Raw genomic sequence first — 7,422 nt, 5'->3', positions numbered from 1 at the left:
GAGGGCCCAGCTAAGCTGTGAGACTGTGAAACAGAGGGCCCTGCCCTATGGGAACTGTAAGATTAAAAAATGTGTTTGTGCTAAGTTGGTGGGAATTTGTTATATAGCACTAAATAACTAATAGAAAATTAATCCTCAAGTTCTATTGTTTCGGTTTCCTTGATGTCTCTGAAAGCTGGTGTATTTCATACGTTTACAACCAGTCATTGAAGTCAGGTATGTCCATGAACCCTCTCACCCTGCCTGTAGTCTTGTAGCCTCCAGTCTTAGTTTTTTCTGTGCAGAATCATTTTTCAAAATGGGAATTGGATCAATTCCACTGCCTGAAACTTTTCAGCACTCTTACATTGTTCTTGGGTTGAAGTCCAGGGTGTTAAACACGGATCGCAAGGTTCTCTGTGGCCTGAACCCCTGCTTGCCTCTTTTTTAGGTCCTACATGGCATCATGTGCTCTTGGCTCTTGGCCTTCACCCTTGCTGCACCCTCTGCCTAAAGTGCTTTCTTACGTACTTCCCCACTTGCCCTGACTCCAAACTTTTCACCTAGTACAACTTATTTTTTACATACATACAATTTCCTTTAGCAAGTCTTTCCCAATTGCCCAGATCTGAGCTGGGTGCCTCTGAGAATCATCTGCTAGCTCCATGTTCTTCACCTATTATTGCACTATCATTGCCGTTATCTATTTACTTGTCTCATGTCCCCTGAAGACGGTAAGCTGTGGAGCCACTTTAAATTTACTACTTGGTTGATACTCAATAAGTATTTATTTGAATGAATAAATAAATACCAGGAGATCTTTGTTCTCTGGGTTTGGTGAAACCTTGAAAGCAGAGACCAGTTTTCTATATGCACCGTAACTGGATCAAGCTGTGGCTTGATTCAACCAATATCGGGTCTCCTGCTACAGTGCCACCCACCAGATCCCAAACATCACCCAGTTTTCTGCTTTACGTCACTGCCCAAAGGTTCCTTAGGCCACATTCTTTCCAATGTTAAGGCTCATGAGGAGTGAAATGAAGTGTAAGTGGTTCCAAGGTGTCTTAAGTCCAGCCAAGACCTCCAGCTTAGGAATGGCGGTACGGTTCAGCAAGGGCTTCCTTCATGTATATCCTGGGTTTGCTGCTCTTCCTTAGGAGAGGGCTAGGTGAATGAAATACATTCTGGGCCTTCTCTCAATCTGGCTTTATCTTCAGTGGATGAGTTTTCAAAAATTTGCCATCTGAATGCTATCCTTCTCTTCCAGTCTTGTTGATAAAGGATTTCCCTTGTATTCATTGGGAAAGTGGAAAGGAAGGAATTAGATGACTATTTAATGCCATTTGGCCTGAAAAAATATTTGCAATTATTTAAGCTTAACTCTTTAACTTATGTAATGCTCACCATAATCCTCATATACATGACTGCTTGATTGCGGGGTTCCTGTTTTTAATTCATCTTTGTTCATGGAAATGTACTTTCAATTATATTTTTAGAGTTTTACATTCTGAGAATGTCTTTCTCTTTGCTTCATACATGAATAACAAGTTGATGAAGTAGAAAATATTTAGATAGCAACCTTTTTCCTTCAAATCCTATAGCTGTTTATCTGTTTTCGTCTGGCCATCATTATAAAGAGGAGAAGTCTGCAGCCAGCCTGATTATTTTCCTTTGTGGATCACATTTTTTTTCTCTCTCTGGAATCTAATATGATTTTTTTTCTTTATCCTTGTAATTCAGTTTTTTTTCTAGCATGTAATCTTTGTTCTTCATTTTGCCTAGAACGTACTAAGTCCATTTGGTTTACATACTCGTGATTTTTTCTAGCTTTAGAAAACAATTTTCAATCATGTCTGATAGTTCTTCTCTTTTATTTATATGGATTTTCTTTTTCAGAAACATTTATAATTCTTAGATGGAATCTCCATGTCAATTGTGATTTTTAAAAAATGTCTGAAGGCTGCTTTTGTGTTGTTACTTAAGGTTTTAATATTCACTTTATTAAAAGTAGTTTTTCAGAAATTCAGTTTTTCTCAAACCTTTAAGTTTACCTTACACACTTTTGATTTATGGATCCAGTAAATTTTAACAATTGTTTTCAGGGGAACCTTTGAATAATGTTTGTTCAATTTTAGTTAAACACATTTAATGCCCAAGCAGGTCCCTTTACAACTTAGTTAATAAAATCCCCTAAGTATTTAAAATCCATTTATACATTTAATACATTCAGTTTTCTTTTTAAGCTTTCAGGTGCCTGACCTACTAACCAGATCTTAACAACTCCAATAAATCTAATAAATTTACTTTAAATTATGAATCACATATTCTTCTACCCATTTCAATACTTTTAAACTTGATTAAATTCTCTAAATCTTTCCACTAGAAGGTAAAGATTGAAAATCCATTTCTCAGTTACACCTTTTAAAATGGAATCACAAGACTAATGTGTCATATTCAGTGATCAGCCATATGCTTTTAAACATTAAATCTCTTTACATACTACATATGGAAATATTGCCCCGTAATTAGAAACCTATTCCTGTACTTACCACAAAAGTATTAATTCTGTAGGTTTGATTTACTTTATCATCTCTATATTTAATATAAACTTCCTGGAAGGAAAAGATACTATCCCTCTAGATTTTATTATGTAAAATAAATTGAGGTTTCCATTCCATACAAGTTGGAATTACCTTCAGGGAGAAATGGGTGCAGTGTTCCATCAGTTGGCTGAGAATGCGTTTTGGCTAGAGATTTTTGACCAAAATGCATACGGTCTAGGGTGATAGCATAGTATTGTTGTTATGACAACTGGAGCCTCCTAATAACTCCTTTTAGATAAGGTTTCTTCCTTCTGGTTTAAATTATGTAGTTCTTACTTTTGACTTAAGTAAGTGGGATCCAGTACCCCTTCACTAGTGCAGCTAACTACAAAACTGCTAGTTCGAAGTTTGCATTTCTTTAGCTTTTTAAAGTTATTTTTTATTTATTTTATTTTATTTATTTATTTTTATTTTATTTATTTTATTTTATATTTTATTTTATTATTTTATTTTATTATTTATTTTATATTTTATTTATTTTTTTGGGCGAGGCAACCCTCAGTTGACTTCACATATTGCAAGGACTTTGTCAGCTTACAATCGCTTATTTTTTATGTTTTACACTTACAGCACCTGGTCTTCCTAGGTGGTCTCCTATCCAAGTACTAACCAGGCCCGACCCTGCTTAGCTTCCGAGATCAGATGGGATTGGGCTTGTTCAGGGTGGCATGTCTGTAGACTTAAATTTATTTTAATGTATTTATCTTTATCTCTAGGGCCATGTATATATTTCTTTCCTATGATTTTAATAATGGCAATAATGCAACAACTGATTTATTGAGCATTTGCTATGTGCCAGATTAAGTGCTTTGCACAATATAACTTTTATTCCTCACAGCAGTCCCATGAGGAAAGAACTATGAATTTAATTATTATTATAATTTTTTAGGCAAAAAGAAAGGAAGTAACTTGAACAAGGTCACATAGTGACAGATCCAAGATTTGAACCCTGCCAATCTCTTTGTGCTTCCTCACTAGGAAATACTATTTATTTTTATATTGTAGCTAAGACAAATGGCACTTTGAGTCTAAACTATTTAGAGAGGAGTGACCTTTCCTAGGTTCAAGTGATGCCTTTAGTTTTGTAATATTCCAGCTAAGGTTGTAGTTAACTTCCTTCCCACTGTCTTTGCTGCCTAATTGAATTCTTGATTCATTGACAGGATCTTCATGCACTTGAAGAGCCACCACTCATGGAATTGCATTGATGTTCTGGCAGTGTTTGCCTGCATCTGTTATCACAACCACTGCTAATCATATGCTGTTATATGTCTTGCCTTCTTACCTGGCATTCGTAGAGATTGCAGTACACGTGTTCTTCCCATCCCTATCGCTCTTTTGATTTTCTGCAGTGTGAATTCCACTCTACCATCGTCAATATCAGTTTTAATTATGTTATTATAATTTTAGTTTTCTTAAGTCTTCCTCGTTCCACTTTGTTCTTTTACACTCAGTTTATTGTTTTCAAAACTCATTCTATTGTCTTGTATTCTTGATCTTTTTTTTTTTCCTACTGGATTCCTCGTTGGCTATCATTGAGGGCATAGCCCCTTGGACAGTACCCATTTTTAGGAGTGTGCTCTTCCGTGATCTTGGGTATTTTTCCTCTTTTTTTAATGTGACCTTTTTTTCAAGCATCCTTGCGGAAGGGAAGAGGTCTTCTCACAGTGCGCAGCAAGAGAAGAGGAAGTAACACATCACTCACTATGTAGCTCTTGCCTTACTATTTTGTGGGGGTTTTAGTCTGCATAAATGGAGAAAAGTCAGTTATAGGAGGTGGGAGGAGAGTGAGGAGAGGGAATAAACAGGCTCTGGCTCCTCAGGCTTGTGGTCCTTCAGGTCAGAGTCTCTGAAGCCCTTCAAGCATAAATTATAATCCATGTTTGTGAGCCATACATTAAGTTGAAATACTTCACAGAGTCTAGTAATAGTTACCTATAACTCTTATTTTCTGATGGTGTTGTGGGTTTTATATTTTTCTATGAATTTATAAGTATTTTAGCTAGGAATCAGGAAAGGCCATTTCAAGAGTTGCTAGCCAGATGTCATTTAAATCAGAAGTATTTAGCTATAATTCTTGAAGTCCTTGATAGAACAGGTTTGATATCCCAAATGACTTATTTCTGGATTTTAGTGTAGACTTGGATTTATCTCATTTTTTTCTTTTTATCTGAAAGATAATCTTTAAAATTTTATATTTCTAAGTAACCAGAACTGTATTTTATTTTCTTATTCTCAAGAATGCAAGCAATGTATGTGACTTAAAAAGATAAATATAAAACCTTTATTTAGCTCATGTACTTTTGTAGTAGAAATAAAAATAAAGAATGCAACATTTTGTTCTGTAAATGTAACAAATAACAACAGGACAGTGGGCCAGGATGAGAGGATAAGAAGGGGAGGATTCTCAAAGATAAATCTTTACTATTCCACCAGAAAACACCATTGGCTCTCTGTGGTGGGGTAGAGTTTAAATCCTTTGCCTGGCATTCAAAGCTGCCTACAATCTGGATCTCATCTGCTTTTGCAAGTCTTTCTCTTACCACCTCCCAGTTGAGCCTTGCACTAAAGATAAAGCAGCCTAATGGGCTGAACTTTGCAGCAAATCTGTGCTCTTCTGCCCCTATGTCTTTCTTCACAATATCTCCTACCAGAGTCTGCTCATCTTCCAAGGCCCAGCTCTTGAAATACTCCCACATTTATGGTCAGACACTGCCTTGTATTTGCAACTACCTGGGTTCCTGTCTTATCTTTCGGCTCGATTATACTTTCCAGTCTGACAAGCACCCCACATTGCGTTCATGTTTGTCCAGCAAACTGAGTTGCACAGAGTAGGACCATAATGAATGGGTCATTTGATTGAAAACAGAGTTACAGCAGAAGGAAAATGAAAAGATAAATAAATACATAAATAGGTAGTAAAAGAGACAGGGCAGACACAGAAAATAGATATGACAGATAGAAGGGAAAAAAAGAAAAGGCAGGTCAACAGGGAGGAGAGTAAGACAGACAGACGTCACTTTATATATATTTTCATTGACACGTTTGTTAGCATGCCAGCACCTTTAGCATCAGAGAAAAAGTCTGTCTACTTTTATTTACAAATTGCAACGCTTATGTTGGAAGTAAACATTTATTTTCCCAGAGAATGCTACAGCTTTCGTATTGTGTCAGAAAATGTGTTCGATTTTTTCAAAAGTGTTTTGGAAACTTTAGGGTGTCTATCCATTTTCCAGTTATTCCTGTGAGTCTCTTTGACATTCACATTCTAGCATTTGTGCCTAATCTTTGTTATTTGAGATATTAAGGCTGGGTCCTTTCACAAAGTCAGAAAGATTTTATTTGAGATCAGCATTTATTTCATTGTGTGTACATTAAAAAAAAAAAATCCAAGCTATCATTTTCTCAAATCCAATCGTTTTTGTTTTTATTTTGTTTCATGGTAGGGATCATATAAAGAAGAAAACAGTAGTCAGAGTACACACACTCATTGGGAAGAAATGAGTTGCTCCCTGTTCACAGTTCTGAAGCAGTTCTTATTAAACCTCCTGAGTCTTAATTCTGAGCTAAGTCATCTCAAATGCCCACTGCAGCCAGCTTAGGCCGTGGATTGTCATGTTACTGCTAGTTCAGTACCACCTCATAACAATTTCTCTCCTGCCAAATGAAACGAAGACTAACTGTGATTTCTAGGCTACTTTCCACTTTAGCTTACTCTAAGGTTCTAGTCAGTCAGAGATTTAAACATCCTGAAGCCTTTGTAATGCATGCCCTTGCTGAAATGGGGTAGAACTGACTTTATGGCTATTTGAATTTACATCATTTCTTTGTGGGAATGAGTTTCCAATTTCTTTGTCTGAGTCTACTGCATGGTGACAAATCTTAAGGTGGTGATTCTGCAGTCTGGCTGGCAGCCATGTTTCCCTCCTCACTACCATTGGAAGACATTTCTAGTGGAGAGGGAGGTCCAGGGGAAGACACTGAGAAGGGTGTATGGTAGGAAAAGCTGCCAGTATTATGGTCAGTTCAGGATGAAAGTATGCAGAAACCCCCTGCATTATTGAAAATTTTGTCATTAGAAGCCAAGATTTAGAAGGTGAGACTATAGCAATGGAGGTGGTGGGGTGTAGGGATGAAAGTTATTTCAGGTAGAGGCCTTAGCATATGCAAAGATCCGGAGCCAAGTGAGAACTATGCTCTAAGAAGTGTGAGTGTAGGTAGAACATGGTGTGAGTTTGGGGGAAGTGGAAAGAGATGAGTCAAGAGAGAGAAACCAAGGGCCTTGTACACCAAGAGAAGAAACCAGGACTTTGAGCTTCAGAGAATAAGAAGAGCTAATACCATGAAATGAAAGAAAAGATAACACGTGCCTGAGGATTCAGTTTGGTAACCATAGCCTGCCTTAAGTCAGGGCTGCTACTAGTCCAAACAGAGCCTCTGTATGAGTTAGAATTAGGCTCTGGTGGATGATGTCTTCATTATTTGTTGCTGTAGAACCAACTACTCCAAAGCAGAGTAGCATAAAACAACCATTTTATTATGCCCAGGGACGTTGTGAGTCAGGAATTTGGATGGGGTTCAGCGGTGTGGCTTGCCTCTGCTTCTCAATGTCTGGGGCATCAGTGGAGAAACTAGAAGGCTGGAGGTGACACAGCAGCTGAGTATCATCTGGAGATGTTTTCATATATGTGTTTCCTGGTTGATAGCTGTCAGCCAAGACCTTAGCTCAGACTGTGAGACAGAACACCTGTGCGTGTCATCTCCGTGTTACCTGGGCTTCCTCGTGGCATGCCAGCTATGTTACAAGAGTGGATGTCCCAAAAGGCAAGAAGAGGAAGCT

General features: G+C 37.5%; 1 pseudogene; it reads right to left on the bottom strand.

Moving 5' to 3' along the window:
- Nucleotides 1-3,143: 3,143 nt before the first annotated feature.
- Nucleotides 3,144-3,262, bottom strand: LOC120611797 (uncharacterized; annotated as a pseudogene).
- Between the last annotated feature and the right edge of the window lie 4,160 nt (nt 3,263-7,422).

The sequence above is a fragment of the Pteropus medius genome, unplaced genomic scaffold (genome assembly GCF_902729225.1).
Source record: "Pteropus medius unplaced genomic scaffold, Ma_sr-lr_union100, whole genome shotgun sequence".
Lineage (NCBI taxonomy): Eukaryota > Metazoa > Chordata > Mammalia > Chiroptera > Pteropodidae > Pteropus > Pteropus medius.
This window is presented reverse-complemented; position numbering and strand designations above follow the sequence as displayed.